The sequence below is a fragment of the Cylas formicarius genome, unplaced genomic scaffold (genome assembly GCF_029955315.1).
Source record: "Cylas formicarius isolate icCylForm1 unplaced genomic scaffold, icCylForm1.1 PGA_scaffold_2__14_contigs__length_35257938, whole genome shotgun sequence".
NCBI lineage: Eukaryota > Metazoa > Arthropoda > Insecta > Coleoptera > Brentidae > Cylas > Cylas formicarius.
This window is the reverse complement of record NW_026844319.1, coordinates 16,652,876-16,671,207: the sequence shown is the minus strand read 5'-3', so window position 1 is coordinate 16,671,207 and position 18,332 is coordinate 16,652,876. Positions and strand designations below refer to the sequence as shown.

Below are 18,332 nucleotides of genomic sequence, written 5' to 3'. Positions count from 1 at the left end.
TGGACCTCAATTTTTTTTTACCGGAAATCGAAGTAGGATAATTTTACAGTAAATAAATTAGTTTTTCTACTCCCGTCTGTAAATTGCCTAATTACACATCTAGTGTGCGGGAAGCGTCACTTGCACGTCAGTTTCGTTTCCCACTGATCCGAGCCACTTCGGACATTTCCGGGATTTTACTGCGCAGGTTTGGGAACAATCGGATATTTTCGGAGATATTTCCCACGCCTGCTATTATGTCGTGGTTTAAAAAAGGAGTTGGTTAAACTTAATCGTATACTTAAAAACGCTATAATCTTTCTATAGGGTGTTTTTTTTTCGACGTATAGAACTTTAAGTTGCAATAAAACAACGATGGATTATTCGATTGACATGAATTTTATTTATCCGAAAGATAATCTTGCGGCATTACATCTTAAATATGATTTCTGGTATATGACCCCCACGGCTGGCGCGGATGTAGTCCAATCTGGACGTCCAATTTTCGATGACTTTTTCTAACATTTGTGGCCGTATATCGGCAATAACACGGCGAATGTTGTCTTCCAAATGGTCAAGCGTTTGTGGCTTATCCGCATAGACTAATGACTTTACATAGCCCCACAGAAAGTAGTCTAGCGGTGTTAAATCACAAGATCTTGGAGGCCAATTCACAGGTCCAAAACGTGAAATTAGGCGGTCACCAAACGTGTCTTTCAATAAATCGATTGTGGCACGAGCTGCGTGACATGTTGCGCGGTCTTGTTGAAACCACATCTCCTGGACATCATGGTTATTCAATTCAGGAATGAAAAAGTTAGTAATCATAGCTCTATACCGATCACCATTAACTGTAACGTTCTGGCCATCATCGTTTTTGAAGAAGTACGGACCAATGATTCCACCAGCCCATAAAGCGCATCAAACAGTCAGTTTTTCTGGATGTAACAGTGTTTCGACATACATTTGAGGATTAGGTTCGCTCCAAATGCGGTAGTTTTGTTTGTTGACGTAGCCATTCAACCAGAAGTGTGCTTCATCGCTAAACAAAATTCGCTTATGAAAATCGGGAACAACGGCAATCTCGTTTTAGGCCCATTCGACGAATCTACGCAGTTTTGTTTGTTGACGTAGCTATTCAACCAGAAGTGCGCTTCATCGCTAAACAAAATTCGCTTATGAACATCGGGAACAACGGCAATTTCGTTTTGGGCCCATTCGACGAATCTACGCCTTACTTGATGATCGTTTGGCTTCAATTCTTGCACGAGTTGGATTTTGTAAGCACGTAAACCAAGATCCTTCCGCAAAATCTTCCATAAAGTGGATGGACACAGATCCAATTCCTGTGCTCGATGGCGGATAGACTCATTCGGGTCTTTCTCAATGCTACGCTCTACAGCAGCAATAGCTTCTTCTGTACGCACCGTACGGTGTCTCTGGGGATGCGAGGAGTAAACGTGGTGCGAAAACGTTCCATGGTTAATCGAATTAACTGCTCTGATGGACGATTTTGTCGACGATAAAATGGGCGTAGTGCGCGATACGTATTCCCCACAGAACTATTATTTTCGAAATAAAATTGCACTATTTGCAAGCGTTGTTCAGGCGTGAGTCTATTCATGATGAATTGCCAAACCAAACTGAGAATAAATCACTTGATAGCTGTTAAATCGGTCGCCATCTTGTACAGTAATGCCAACTTAAAGTTCTGTACATCGAAAAAAAACACCCCTTACTAATGAAGCTTCGAGATGTGTTAAATTGACACCTTTGGACCATTTTGCGTAATTCATATATTTCAGTTTGTTCGTTTTACACATTAAGCCGTAAAAAAAGATAGTTTCAAGCAAAGCACAATTTAATATATCAAGTTTACGTCCAAGTACAAGTCCGATTATACTTTTGTAACTTTAATGTAAATAACATGTAGGGTGGGCTTTACATTTTCTTAGAATGGCAAGTAGTCGTTTTCAAAGAAAAGGGCTGTGTTTTGAATTCGGTTTCATGTTATTTCATCAAAAATTGCTTTGATTAGTCTAGTAAGCATCCGAGCGGCTGACCTTACACTACGTAGTAGGAATTGGTAAGAGGGCCAAGGAATATACCAATACAAAGTTGCATATCAAATCTAAACCAAGCAAACTAAAAGTGCTCATCTGGCTCATTACGTTATTCTGCGTATATTTCTTCAGTACATCTGGCCGGGATCTGCTTCGTCGTAAGGAAATCGCAAATCTACCCAAAAGTGGTGCTACCGGTTTTTTTTTTCACAAAATTGCGTCGATTTTATATTGGACGTTTCGAAATCATCAATCTTTTGCCAGTTGATCGAAACGGAACTCAGCTAAAATTCAGAAGCTTAATATGTCGTGAAAATTAATACATCTTATCGTGACGCCCATCGTGCCAATGTTGGCGCTGTTACATAGTTGACGCAAATTAATGTACGCCTGACAAGTTAAAGGCGCCTGCAAGATTATTACTGATTTAAAAATGCTCAGAGTTGATACCGATCATTTTCTTAGTTACGCCTGTTAGAAATGCAATTAAATCCAGCTAACCAATTAGGTAACTCGTATGGGTTTTTGGTCATGCTTCTCGTACGATGTCGTGACTGAATGTGTATTTTATTTACGGGTCTTCGGACTCGCGGTTATATGCGGTTCTACAATAGTGCAGAATAAGGTTTTTTCTGCTCGCTTCTGTAAAATAGCTAATTATTGGCCGATCTAGCGGGCGGAAAGCGTCACTTTACCACGTGAGTTTCTTGTCCCCTGGATCCGAGCCCCTTCGGCCATTACCGGGATATTACCGCTCGGCTTTGTGAGCAATTGGATGGAGATTTTACCGCACGGCTCGAATTTTGACGTTTGTCAATTCTGAGGGTCATGTCAGTGACTGCGTTCGTGTGATTTTGCAAAAATGTACCCAAAAACTAACTGTCGTAGAAAAAGTACAGTATACAACACGATTGGTAAATTTTTTAATGCGGTTTACCGGACTTGTATATTATACTATTTTCTGCTCCCTATAACTTAAATAAACACAATTTTGCCCTGGTTAACCATGCTTAAAGTGCTACTTTAGATGTTAGCTTCATTAAACATTGTTGCGAGCTACTTCGGGCGTTGCCATTACTTTAGCTTTTGATGGTATTATGACGTTTGGCAGTTTGTCACATTACACCTTACTCAGTGAAGAGTTCTAGAAAACGTATAGCAAGCGACACGTTACACGTATTTTTTCAGTCACTTATTGGTTATAAACACTTGCTCCGCTCGTTCCAAATCAAACCCCTGACTAAAGTGGCACTTATCAAAATAAGGTACTATTAAGCTACCCCTGCTTCAAGATTTTGCAAATTGTCTTCTAAAATTATGTCCCGAAAGCTTCGTCTGAAGTTGTGTCCCAAACCCTAGTCTAAAGTTGACTTAAAGATGATTTAAAATTTTTCAAGTTGACCTCTAAAATTGTATCTCAGAAGCTACCTCTAAAACTGTTTCTCAAACCTTGGTCTAAAGTTGTATCCTTAGACCAGGTTCAAAATTTTGCAACTTGTCTTCCAAAATTGTATTCCTGAGGCTTCGTCTAAAGTTGTGTCCTAAATCTTCATCTGACGTTGATCTAACTAACTGGAAGTTGTACTCAAGTTGTCCACTAAAGTTGTATCCCCGAAGCTGTCTCTAAACTTGTATCCCAAACCTTGGTCTAAAGTTGTATTCTTAGACCTGGTTCAAAGTTTTTCAAATTGTCTTCTGAAATTATATCCTTGAAAGCTTCGTCTATAGTTGTGTCCCAAACCCTAGTCCCAAATGAACCAAACTTTTTTAAAGCTTTGCAAGTTATCCTCTAAATTTGTATCTCAAATCTTAGTCTAAAATTGTACTAGGCATAGAATACTTATTACATTATTGCTTCCCATTTTCTGCGATATCTAAATTGAGGTTTTACTTAAATCTATATATATTGCGTAAATATAAGTGCGACAACGTCGCAATCGGCGGCGCTACACCTTAAAAGGTGCACCATACCGTGTGATCGAAAATGAAAGGTCCGCGGGGGTCATACACAGGCTCGCACCCACAAGTTCGCCGCCATATCCCAGCATACTCTCGGCAAGGCTGCAGCTACAGACCTGCCCTCGACCTAGCCGATGACATATTGCGTAGCAGCGTGAGCACCTGATGTGAAGCCGGTTGATTTGTGGCTCTTTCGCGCCCAGAGATTTATCGCGGACTTTGTTAAACTAATGGGATTAATCCCGATGGTATTGCCAAATGTAGACCGACCACTGAAAGTATACCGTTCGTATGAACGCTCGCCAAATTTTCCAGATATTACCGCAAAGAAGTTTATTGTGATAATTTAGCTCACACGTCGTAGTGGTTATTGAAAGTCTAATTAGTGAAAAATTCGAATGTAATTAGAGAAAATTTTCTGGGAGAAATATCCAGACCTTGGGTTCTGTAGAAATAGAAAACTATGCTGTACTGTAAGATGTGAGATGATGTATTGAAAAAGTTAATAAGAAAATTAATAATGAAAGTCTGCAGTCTACATACGTTTAAATGGCCAAAACAAAAAACTTATGAACTTATGAAATAAGGAGTGTGTTTTTGTATTTTCTATTGACTTCTTAATTAATTATTTTCACTGAATAAGATGAAACTTATTAAATATAAACAATAACTACAAAGTTCTGAAAAAAAAAACTAAAAATATGTTATCTATTACATACGTAAAAATGAACATTTTTTAAAACAATTTTGTTTAATGGATCAAGTGGTAGAGATTTTGGCTGATCTTGTGAATGTTTTCCAAATATCCCGTTACAGGTCTCACTTATATACCTATAAGAGTTGTTTATTTTTATGGTTAGTTTTGAACTGAGTTATGACGTGAGTTTTATTTTGGTTGCACTGCTGAAATCAAACTGTAGTTCATCAGTTTAGCGATCGACAGTAAACTGTTAAAAAAATGAGAAAATTTGTGTTTAAGAACAATTCTGTATTTGTTCCGTTAGGGAATATCCTATTTATTCCTCATTAGCAAATTATATAAATAATAATAATAGTAATAATGTAATATAGTATGCTATAAGTATGTGATTTGTGCGCTAGAAGCTTTCCTCATTCCTTTTCCTTCCTCTTTTCTTTATCTCTCAAAATTTTGAGAAAGTCCTTATTATTATTATTTTCATTATTAAATAACAACAAAAATGCAAATAATATGTCCATAACTTCCGGTTTCCTTAATAATATAATAGGTAAAATTAGTTTTCAATCTATACTAACTAACCGAATTCTGGACCGAATTATATTTTATTGTGACGCCAGTGGATACAAGGAAAAAGACATCACTCGTAACGTCAATTTGAATCTTTTTTCGTTGCAATTTGCATCCGCACGTCTCCCGCTTGTCTTATTTTAATATTGTCCATTTCCTACCGATTATCTAAGTTTATTCTCTTAATGGGCTTGCGAGATGCCGTCGTCATCCGCATGTGCATATAAGTACAACTATTAGTTTTCCATTTACGGCGGCCCATATTTGCCGGCACTAAATACAACGTTATAGCCAAATGTTTATGCTAATCGACCATATTTTAATTAGATTATGACTATTAGCTGAAATATCGTGCTTTGATCTGTATTTTATTGCGCCGTCTACGAGATTTTTCATTAACAATGGAAATGGGACTGAGGATGGCTCGGTTGGTAAGGCGTTAGACCTGCCAACTCGACTTGCCGGAGGTTGTGGATTCGATTCCCACCGGGAGCCTTGGGTGTAATTGTGTTTGTCCGATTTTAACGAAAATACGAACGTGCTTGGGCGGCCGTCTAAAAAACAGACCCGAGCTCATAATCAAGAAAAAAAAACAATGGCAAAGACTCTTCAACTAAGTTTATTACGCAACAGGTTTGGTAAATGTAACTTTAGTTATGCATTTGATTTGCCACTAGCGGAGCAAGTGTTTAATAAAGGAAAAGAAGTAAAGAAGTTTATAAAAAAATAACATCAGTGGCTAAAATATATCGTAAACGCACAGCACCGGAAAGGTTCGAAATGGCTCGCGACCGTGGTTAACCAAGTGACACTTTGGTCACATTTGATTGGATGGGTATTTTTCTAGAATGGGAAGTATAGATAAAATGTTATTTTGACTTTTGTCAGTTCTGACGGATACGTCATACGAAAAACTAATAATCGTAAAAAGTATAGTATGCAGCACGTTGATAAACTTCTTCAGTCATACGTTTGTTAAGTGTAAGATAATATTAAACTTGTGAATGTAAAATAAGCTATGAGTGTAAATATATATATATATATATATATATATATATATATATATATATATATATATATATATATATATATATATATATATATATATATATATATATATATATATATATATATATATATATATATATATATATATATATATATATAATTGAGATTAATGATTTGAGAAGTGTATAAAAATGTTATGAAGAAACTGATCAATGTTATGAACAGGACATACAGTCACAAGTTAGTTTAACATTTACATTAAGCTTTCGCGCCGCAATGACATTTAACAAACGGTTAGTTTCTTTTACTGTAGCATTTTTCAGCGTTTCTTTCGGTATTCTTCTTCACCAGATACTGAAGAAAGCTAATAATAAAGACTACATGAGTCATCATCATCATGTCATCTATTAAAATGCTCTTTTTCTTTGCTTTCAGATGCGATTCGTATTTGAGCTGCTCAGATCTATCGTGAGTATTTAATATTAGGCCTGTTGTGACGATTGCTTTATTTTGCGGATTGATTCTTTTGGAGGCGTGAACGAGGCATCAAAACTCTAATCGAATCGGAATCATTGTTTAAGTTGTAAATCGGTAGGTCAATAAATTAGCGTTTACCAGAAATTTAAACGGTTTTGCTTACTGGCTGTACTTTAATTTTACCAGTTCATTTAATTTATAATTTTTCGACCTGGTCTCGTTATTTATTGCCCGATTTTAGAATTGCCTCTCGAACGTTAGTCGTTGACAACTGCTCAGCCTCGTCAATAACTTTATTTATTACGTTTCTGGAAAGTTTACGGGTATTTGTTAACTTTTAGTGGCAAAATTTGCGGCTAAGAAAAGTTATACGCGCTCAAACGTACCCGGTTTATTTGCTCAGCAGAAGAGGAATGTAATTTTCAAACAGGAAATCGTTAGAAAAGTTAACAAATACGCGCATTATTATGTAAACAACGCTAAATAACGAAATCCCCACAATATTTTTCAATGGTGCCGTCGCTGATATGAGTTGGCCCCTTGTTTAGTGAATGATAACGTAATTTTTCTGTTTATTTAGATAAAAAATAAAAACGGGAGAGAGTGTTAGTTATTTCGATGTTGTCGTACTTCTGAGTGAGTAAGGCAGGATCTAATATACAGGGTGTCCCCGAAATGTGGCGTATATATATCGTAACTACGTGACCACCATAATAGGGATAAAAGTTCAGTTCTTCATTTTTAATATAAGTGTGCTTAAAGGACGACCTGACGACCTTGTAAATATGTGTTTCTGCGAAATGTTAAGATCGTTGGTTAAAATTATTACGTTCAGTCACTAAACTTTGTTTACTGTGGCTACCGGAACTTGCTTGGTGATATTTTAATTTTGCTAATCTTCTGATCTCTTTTTTTGCGTTTACAAATAAAATTAACGAGAGAGGTTACAAATTTATGGAGATAGTTTTAATATTTGAGATACAAATGTAATATTACAATCAGTAGTAGTAATTGCAATTTAATGTTTTAATAGTTTTTTTTTTATTAATTGTACTTTTTCAAGAAATTTCGAAATTTCATCTTAGAATTTAGTGTTTTATCTCTAAATGAATTCCTGTTTGACTAAAAATTTCAATTTGTTACTCGAAAGTTAAGGGTAAAATTTCGATTTTCTATTTTTAGAAATTCCTGGACAAAACACTAACTTTTACTCTACGATTTATTGTTTTAATTTTGGAATAAAATCCAGACTTGTAATATGAAATAAAAAAAATACTTGTTTGAACTCGAAATATTAAGATTTCTATTTGTAGGGTAAAATTTTGCCCTTATTTTTGTTTTTGCGGTACCATTGACCAAATTCTATTCGCTGTTCGAAAATTGGGCGAATATTTTTTTTATAACTTTCCTATAGGGTAAATTTCGCGTTTTAATTTTTACTTAGAAATCACCTCGGATAATTTGCGTTAATTAATAAAAATCTTGCGACGCCTCTCACGCAGACTACGTTTAAACCGAAGCTCGGCCCGTTTTTGTCAACACCATCGCTTAGAGATGTTTGTCATCGTCCTCAAAAATACGCCGCTCCTATTGGATTAAGTTTAAAAGGGCCCGGAGTGCCGAAAAATTCCGCGAAACGGTCCCTTTCGAATCTATTCTCGGAACGAGGTTGTTTTTTATTCAAGGGCTGGATGGTGTCGCCCACCCAATAGGCGGTGGGAATGTTTTCGTACATTTACATTGGATAACTATGATAATTTATTGAAGAATGCGAGTGTATGTGTGTCTGTTGTCATCGTGTGAAAATCTGTTTTAATATACCCAAATAGGGAATAACTTACTTGCACGGCGATATACAGGGCGTTAATTGATCGAGATAGTATGTTGAGTAATTTCAGATACCCACTCTCTGTTTGAGGTGTATTTCTCTACGAGCTTTTATAACTATACCTTATGAACGAACCCATACAACAACTCCGAGCTTGCAGCTAGGTATATGGCAGATTTGCCAAATATTACTGCCCAAAAATTTCATTTTTATTCAGATACATAATTATGAAACAATAGTTTTTAATAACATTTACCTAGATCTATCTTATCTATTCTAGATCAAAAATAGGGCTGAATAATCCCATGACTCATTGTGATGTAATTGATTGTAATTTTATGTTATTATGATATTAATTGTTGGTTGTTAAGTTTTGTTACATACTTTCGTGAAGCTAGCTGTTGGTATTGATAACTTTCGTGGTCAAAGCAACTAACGACTTGTACTGAGAGTTTTTTAATATTTTTATATTTAAGAAATTTTTTTGTGGATCCACTAGAAAAAGAAACTTTCATACCATGTGTACGTAATTTGTTTTTGTATCATTTGGGAAAGATACCTTCACTCCATGTAAACGTCTTGAGATACGGGGCGGCAAAGCTTTTTTAAACCAAACCCTTTATAATACCACCTCTGTCATTAAAAAACAGCGTAACGTAAGTTAGTTTTAGTTTTATTTTTTTTACAAAAGAGATCAAGAAGCATAATCGTGATAAAAATGAGCACATATCACTAATCAATCACTAATTCAAAATTTTGGGATATCTCCTAATTTTTAAGTTCCAAATTATGAAAACAAATTAGTGTAATCTTAACATGTGTGTTAGTAATCAAAATGTCCTTAATTGTGTATATTCAACTTAGTGTTGTGAACGACGAAAAGCGTACCATGAATTTTTTATTTCGTTAAATGGACTTCCCACAACAGCCAATGCAGAATATTCATTCCGTAAGTTAGTTTTTCTACTCTCGTCTGTAAAATACCTAATTACACACCGATCTCTAATCTATCGTGCGGGAAGCGTCACTTTACCACGTCAGTTTCGTTTCCCATGGATCCGAGGACATTTCGGGGATTTTACCGAACGGATTTGGAAGCAATCGGATGTTTTCGGAGATATTTCCCACGCCTTGAATTTTGACGTTTGTCAGTTCTGACGGTCATGTCAGTGAATATATTCGCTTTGTTTTGCGAAAATGTACCCAAGAACTAAAGGTCTTAGAAAAAGTATAGTATGCAACACGTTCGGTAAACTTTTTAAGTCACTCGTTCATTAATAAACTCGTGAGTCAAATGCGGTTTGCCGCACTTGTTGCATAATATACTATTCTAACACTTTTGGTGTTTTTTGATAGTATGTAGTTGGATTGAAATTGCCTATTAATTAATCTGTTAGTTTTGGTTAGGAAATACAAATTTTAGTGTTGGAACATATACATACATATCTGCATGTTGTCCCATAAATTTGGTAATAGGTTTCTGAATCGTTTTAATGCTGAACGTATACGCTCTTCAGTGGAGTGTTCCTGGAGCACTTTATATGAGCGTGGTTACGCTAACTTTGTAAAGATTTCCAAAAAAAAACACCCCAAGCACATGTCACCGGCCGGACCTGCAAAACTTGCCAATTACCATCGAGCCACACATTCCGCAAATTGTTGTGACTTTACAGTAAACATTGACTTCAGAGACACTTCTCGAAGAATTCTAATTAACTACGGTAATTTGTCCAGGTATAATTATACGAGCTGTGTAAGTAATTGATGTGGCGTTGTTGTGTTAATAACTGGGTTTGGGGTACGCGCCAGTATCAACGTGCAGGGCCGGATTTCGTCAAGTTTATATCGCTAATTAATTGGTAATCAGAGTAACGAGCGCGGTATAATAAATTTGCAAAATATGTGAACGATAAATGGAGCGTGGTAATACATTAGAATCAATGAAAAAGAAACCAAAACTGCGGGAAACGGGGGTCAACAAAAATCGTGAACTGCGAAGTTGGCCTACCTTTTTTTTTTTAGCATAAAATGCAAGCCCAAAGCGCACTATATGATTTATAACATCAGAACAAGCTTTAGCTAATAGATCATATTTCGACAAAATGTAAAACATTCAATTTTGTAATATATTTTATTGTAAAATGAATTACCCAAACCGTTTTGTTTGCGATGTCTTTGTCATTTGTCATTTTATCAGTTATATTTTGAATTATTTTCAGTGTCTCTAGTATTTTATCATCACGTCATCAAGAGCATCTGAAATGTCATCTTCTCTTGATGACTTCTTTTTTCGTTTTTTTTATATTTTTTTCTTCACTTAAGCCATCAAATAATGATTATCAGTAATTGAGACGAAAATTTTCAATTGTGAATCAAAAACTCAATTATTATTTCGAAAATAACTTGCACAAAAAATACGGAAAATTAAAAACGAAAACAAAGGCCTGAAGTGATAACGTGAGATATTTAACAAAGGCGATCTCACCATCCTGAACCATCCTATCTTTGGATTTCGGTATACGAATTTTTTTTCCGTCGTTTATATTTAGTTTCTATTAATTTCACACTTTTTAAACTTTGTAAAAATTGGCTTTCATTTGTTAAAAGCAAAATTCAATCTAATCAGTAAAATTTGCATTTTTTTAAGTGTATCTGCAATGTCGATCTATTTATTTTAAACATAGATATTTTTCTTTTTGGTTTTAATATGTTTACTGAATAAAACTAACCAAACCAACAAAATTGAACAGATCAAAAATCGCTTAAATGTATTATTTACGTTTAATTACTATTCTTATGCCATTATATGTCACAAACAAAAAAAAATTAAGAAATATTTCAAAATAAGTACATAAAGTCGTAAAATATCAAATCATTATCTTCGATATTCGCATCAAGTAATTATCGCATTATATAGTTTTTGGAAGTTATACCTAATTTGTCTAGCTTTTATTGAATTATTATTGAAAACGAGAAGTTTATTTAGATCAATACTGTACTGAAGCAAACTTGATCAGAAGTGGAGCAAAAAAGCATTTTAGAAATTCCCAATTCTTTGATTTTAGTATTTCCTTCCAACATTTGCACACAATTTTTCAAAAAAACCGTTATACAAAAGTTTTATTTACAGGGTGTCCTAATTTGGCACTTTACTGACGATATTTTAAATAAACAAATTTTTGGATTGTTTGACGCATTCTAATAGTCCATAAAAAATAAGATAGAAAAGTACAAACTGTATTTCTCCAATCTCAAACCATTTCGATTGGTTTTTACTCAAAATTGAGAAAATTCCACTTTCCACACTTTGACTTTCCTTTCGACCAACTACTCACTTGCTTTTTTTAGAGAACGGCTGACAATAGACATGAAGTACTAAGAGTGACATCAGCTTAGTTTTATAGTAGTTCAAAATTTGAACACCCTACAGTACCCCACACTTTTGTGCTAAAAAACAAACACCTCTCATAATTTAATTCAGGTAGTTTCAAACGTTTATTTCATTTAAACGACCCTGATTATTCAAAAGTTTAAAAATTACCCCAACAATCCCATCGAAAAAGTGATCACCCTGTAAACCATTTTGTAATGTATGTGCCTATATTACTTATTAATCCCGTCAATTAGGCAAATCGGTCGTTTCGCAAAATTCTTCGTGCAGCAACAACTTTTCCCAAGCGAGTGGTTTGTTTTAAAAAATATTTCCGCCGCGTGTGTAGCGATATTCTATATCGAACGACCTTTATCTAATAATTGTCAATTTCTTATAATTTAAGTGGCAGCAAAAAATTTGCACGTGTGCTGATTACAGGACGTAACTTTGTATAGTGGGTTGGAATTTAAGGTCGCAAGTCAACCTAGATACAAGATAGCTGAAATACAAAAAAATATATATTAACACCGATATATGTACACAATTTATTCACGTAAAATATGCAACTTTGTTTTATCTAAAGACAGTTAAAACAATTTCATGATCCGGGGTTTTTTACCTTGTTGTCGTGAGAAGAGCCTCTGCAAATAAAACCTAAAATAAACTCTGTTTAATATAAATCGCTCTATTCGAGAGGCCCACCTCAGAGGAATTGTGGTGTACAGTATAAAAGAATTGAAGAAGAATTTCAACTACTCACATGCAACTTTGTTTTATCTAAAGACAGTTAAAACAATTTCATGATCCGGGGTTTTTTACCTTGTTGTCGTGAGAAGAGCCTCTGCAAATAAAACCTAAAATAAACTCTGTTTAATATAAATCGCTCTATTCGAGAGGCCCACCTCAGAGGGATTGTGGTGTACAGTATAAAAGAATTGCAGAAGAATTTCAACTACTCACAGAGCAATTCTAAGGAATTGTGCATATAAAAAGCATTACGGGTTACACTCTTCCTTCTGCGATTTATTTTCAGATTGTTAGCAAGTAAGTAAGTAAAGATATCGTAAGTCAACATCAATTTGCATTGTAATTTTTAGTGTTTATAGCAGTACCTCCCCTTATTAAATTTTGGTAATATAGGTAGATAGTTTGTTTATCATACGATTGCAAAATTAATTCATTATTTAGGGTTTTTTAAATTTGTGTTTAGATTTGACCTATCAAAAAAAAAATCCTTAGCCAAGCACCCCTAATGACTTTCGACCAATTACTTTATTGCCAGTAGTAGACAATATCCTGGGAAAAATAATATGTGAACTGATGATATTTTTGTCACAATAAACTTCTGCAATTGTGAATTCAGTTATATGTTTTCCCAGTTTGAAGAAAAAATAACCTAAACACGAATAACATGAATATTCATATAAAAAAATATCATTATAATGATTAGAGAATCGGGTACTAGAGTGGGGGACAAATTCTTCGATGAACAGTAACCATAAAAGTAGCGGTGTGTTTCCTGATTGCAGATGTAGTGAATGAAGTGTGCCTGAGGGCAGTGTCATGGGCTCCTTATTATTTATTGTTTGTGTTAACGATCTTCTTAAGGTACCAACTCCATTCAATGAAGATCGGCAACTATCCTGGCACTCCTCAGCAATGTATTGGAGTCTAGCCCCGTCCAATCCCTCACGTTCTTTAACCATGAGCCTTGTCTCCGCCCCGGCCCTCGTCTGCCCTCAATTTTGCCTTCTATTATAAGTTTTAGAAATGCATGCATGATGTGTCCGAGGTAGGCCGTTTTCCTTTTCTTAATGATGTTTATGAGGTCCCGTTCTTTGTTCATTCTTAGTAATACCTCTTCGTTATTTACATGGCCAGTCCAGGGTATTCTCAGCATACGTCGATAAACCCACATTTCTAACGCCTCTAATTTGTTTAGTCTTTAGCGTCCACGACTCGACCCCATACAATAGCACAGAAAACACATAGCATTTAACGAAATTATACCGGATTTGGGTGTTAAGGCTTTTGTCACTTAGCAAGTTTCGCATTTTCAAAAATGTTGCTCTGGCCATTTCTATTCTTGTTCTTATCTCCACATCAGGATTTAGATCTCCAATCCAGCAACCCAAATATCTAAATTTCTGCACTTTTGATATAACTGTCCCGCGTATTCTTATGTCCAGAGGCTGGTTCGGGGTTCGGCTTATTACCATCGTTTTTGTCTTTCTTGTATTTATTTCTAGCCCCATGCGGTCACTTACGGTTGTTACTTTATTTATTAGATTTTGAAGACCTTCGGGACTGTCAGCAATTATAACGGTGTCGTCCGCATACCTTAAGTTATTTATTAGTCTTCCGTTAACTCTAATGCCGTCTTCCATTTCTCTCAATGCTTGCTGAAATATTGCTTCGGAGTACATATTAAACAACATTGGGCTAAGCATGCATCCCTGTCTTACTCCACGTTTAATAGGCACTGATTCCGTTTCGTGGTTGTCGAGTTTTATTGAGGCTACTTGGTGTTCGTACAAGTTCTGTATGATCTTCATATCTTGTGAGTCAATGTCTTTACTTTGTGCTTGATACAGGCTTTTGTGTAATCTATAAAGCACAAATATATATCCTTCCGTTGGTCCCTACATTTTTGCAGTAAGATCGGCAGACAACGCTTCACGGGTTCCAAGCCCTTCCCGAAAAGCTCTCTTATATCTTGATCGCATTTTCTTTTTATACGATTGTGCAGGACTTTTAGGAATAATTTTTACATCTGGCTCATCAGACCGATCATGTGGAACTTGTCGCACTTTTTTGCTCCAGGTGTTAACGATAAACATTCCAAAAAACATGTGTATTTATATATCAATACAAATTTTGAAGGAACGACTTTTTTATCAAATAAAAATGTGTGAACTTATATACTTATATAAAATACTAATTTTCCTCTTTTTTCTATCACCATCCTCTTTCGTATATCTGAGTGTATATCGTGTGCCAAAGAAAACTACCCGCTAGAAACCCATAGGAGATACGAAAAAAAGTTTCGTACAAAAGTTTCTTGGACTCTCCTGAAGATTTAAAATATTATAATTTTATTGATACGGGGTGTCCCAACTAACCAAAAGTGTCACCCCCCTTTGTTATTTTAAATGGAACACGCTACATATTTCAACATTTTTGGAATCCTTGATAAAATAAAGGTCACTTTGTTAAGAAATTCCTATTCAAATTTTGCATAGTTTAGGCAGAAATTGAGGTTATGCCTCTTTTTTTAATTTTTTGATAGCCCCATATAAAACTGTGTTGTGAGGCTACTGATCCAGGCGTTGCAACGAAAATTTAACCACAAATTAAGGAGATGGTGCACAACCCAATCAATCCAATTCAATTAACAAAATCTCAAGATATTCGAATGGAACACACTATATTTTTATTCAGATATCAATTCTAGGACATAAAGTAAGGCAAGTTTTAAATTTATCTTATATTTAAATTATACCTACGTTTTGTGATATCCGCTGCGCTCCGCTCGTGTTAAATAAACTCACGATTCAAATGCCGTTTTCCGCACTTGTTGCATAATATACTATTGATAAAGGTAATTTTAAATATTTCCACTGCTCTAAAGCATCTGAAATAGTAACATTTTTTCTCTGCAAAATATCAATAGCAACTGATATTGGTTTTAAAATGAATATTCTTGGGCTGCGTGTTTAAGGCCAATATTTCTCGTCCATCCTCGATTCGTATTGTTGCTCATTGTGTACCTTTGACCACCCGTCAAGATAAACATTTTGCCTTTTCCTCCTCAGAGATGTCCTCTAAAAGGCTTGTTGATAACGCTTTGCTTAATGGCAGCGTATAATCAGTTCCTTTAATTCAGAGTTTTTTTTCTTCTTTTCTTTTTCAGCTGTTAATGTTCACATTACGAAACTACTGAAATTAGGCTCATTTTCAGTTTTTTTCATTTTCTTTTTTGTAGCTCTTCTTTGTTTGGACTTTGCGGAGATTTCCAAAGGGTTGACAAATCTGTCGGTGAGTGTCGTGGAATTAGAGGCGGATGTAGTAGCAATATCTACAGAACTGTCAAGCGCCATTCGAGTTCCTAAAAGAAAATATAAACATGAAAAACATGATTTATAAATTTATACCATTGTTAATAAATGATAAACCAATACACCTACAAATTTTCCTTTGAAAAATTACTTTTCTTTAGTACGTTGAAAATCGTGTACATTATTCCCTAAGATAAAGAAATTATACGATATGAATACGAAATACTTTTTTTATGTATCGTAAAAAATGAAAAAAAGGTAAGTATCTAAAAATTATAAACATTAACATGAATAAACTATTTAAAATAATAAATGACTTGATTCTTTTGAAAACGTTTTTTTGAATACCATACTTCTACCTTTTCAGAGATGGAACTTAAAAAAAATGAAATAAGTAAATAAACTCGTGACAAATGCCATTTACCGCACTTGTTGCATAATATACTATTATCTACCTGTATCGGTTTCTTGCTGCTTATTATCACAAACATCATGGTGTGCTTTAAGTCTTTGAACTGTCCCTTGAATTTAGGCCCAGATTTATTTGGATCTGTTGTTTTAATGTAAAACCTGCCACATGCTATTTTCTTTTCTTCCAGCCATTGAAATGCTAATGCTCCATTTTCCACTAGTTCCGCACTGGTCACGACAGAAATTTTCTTGCAAAAAGCGCGTTGTGACGAATACTTAGTGTGTATATTGTACTATATTGTTCATAGTGGCTTTAAAATATTTTATAAATAAAAGAAAAAACAATTAAAATCAGAAAAATCGAAAAATTCATGACTTGTAAATAAAACAATTATTTTTTATGCATAAATAAGGCTTAATACACATAAAATATCGTTTAGTTTTCGCCAACACGGAATTTGTTTTTATTTCTACATGCAATTATAGAAGGCAATATTTCTTTTAAAGGACGCGGGACGAAATGAAAAGAGTTCGCGACTAGTTTTTTGTTGCGTACCTGCGAAGGGTTAAAGGTAGGTCACACGCTTGACCACGGGCATTAGGTGTTAGACCATTAGACGAAAAAGATTTACAAGGCATGGGTAACGCGGAAAGCCGTGCCGCTTACTTTCTTCAAAAATACGAAAGACAGATCATAAATTAATAGTTATTGTCCATATACATAGTGTCGAAAGATTTGTACGAGGTGCTGTGTAAATATAAGAAAATATAGTTTTGTTTAATTTGCCACAACGGACTGTTTTTATTTCCTGATTCTTGATTTCCTAATGATAAACGAACCTACATGAATAAGTTCAATTGGATTTGTTGTTATTCAAAATATTACTTTCAAAGTATAAATTCATTAATAAACGGAGTCGCAATTTCTGATACCCTACTGTCCGTGTTCTGAGAGTTTATCTGTCCTAATAAATCATCACGATCCGGTAAAAACAATAATTGTACCATCGATGTCAGTTTTTACAAATTATTTAATTTTCGAGTCTTTTGCTATACTAAAGGTATGGTAAAGACTATATTCTAAATGTTATATGTTCACTCTAGATTAACTTATTATCAACAATAAGACCTACTTTAGTAATCTGTTCTAGTGGCAGTGGTTCTAGTGTACACTATTTCCGTGCATGTTGATGTTTTTTTATAATTTTAGATTCTTGTTTACTAACTATAAAGTTATATGACCGCTTCATAAATTTCTGGAGGTGACTATTGACACATTGACTAAAGACACAAATGTTAAATTAAACAACACAGATGATTAAAACAAAGAATATTACCCTCATTATTGTCTGACAAATTAGGTCAAGGACAGATCGGATGCGCGTATAATCCGAAAGTATTTACGCCCCAACCCGGAGTTTAGGCTACAGACGAACGAATGCAAGAAGATTTGATCGTGTGCGTCACAAAAAAGCGCTTTGAAATTGCCGACCTAGCTTCTGGGAACGGTATTGCGTTCCCTCAGGAACCGACGTCGCCTGTGGGAAAGTTCCGTGGGACCGAAACCGTGCGAACTGATCTCTCTCGTGCTCGATAGTCGCGACCGACGTCGCCTAATCATCCAACCATGGGCGTTACGCGATGCTTTTGTTATGCTTTGCAGTTTCTACGACAATGCGACAGATATTTTAAACCGGACTTGCCGCGCGTGTTTTTGTTGCAAGTATCCTTGTATATTGCGTTTTATTTATCAATAACGACAAGATCTTGCATTTGAGCGACCAGCAACGACCGATTCGAGTCGAGTAAAACGATCTGGTCAAAATAAATAATGGATAAGTAATTCAAAAGAAATCCAAGACACCAAGGCGATTTAGACAACAGAAGGTCGGACTATATCACTATGATA

The 18,332-nt window shown here is 35.0% G+C and overlaps 1 long non-coding RNA gene across 2 annotated transcripts in view; it reads left to right on the top strand.

The window, feature by feature from the left end:
- LOC132698102 (uncharacterized) overlaps positions 1-18,332 on the top strand; it is an 83,942-nt gene that overhangs the window by 7,774 nt on the left and 57,836 nt on the right. For both annotated transcript variants that reach the window (XR_009618335.1, XR_009618334.1), the window contains exon 2: positions 6,712-6,744. This is a non-coding gene — a long non-coding RNA (uncharacterized LOC132698102). The remainder of the gene's footprint in view (positions 1-6,711; positions 6,745-18,332) is intronic.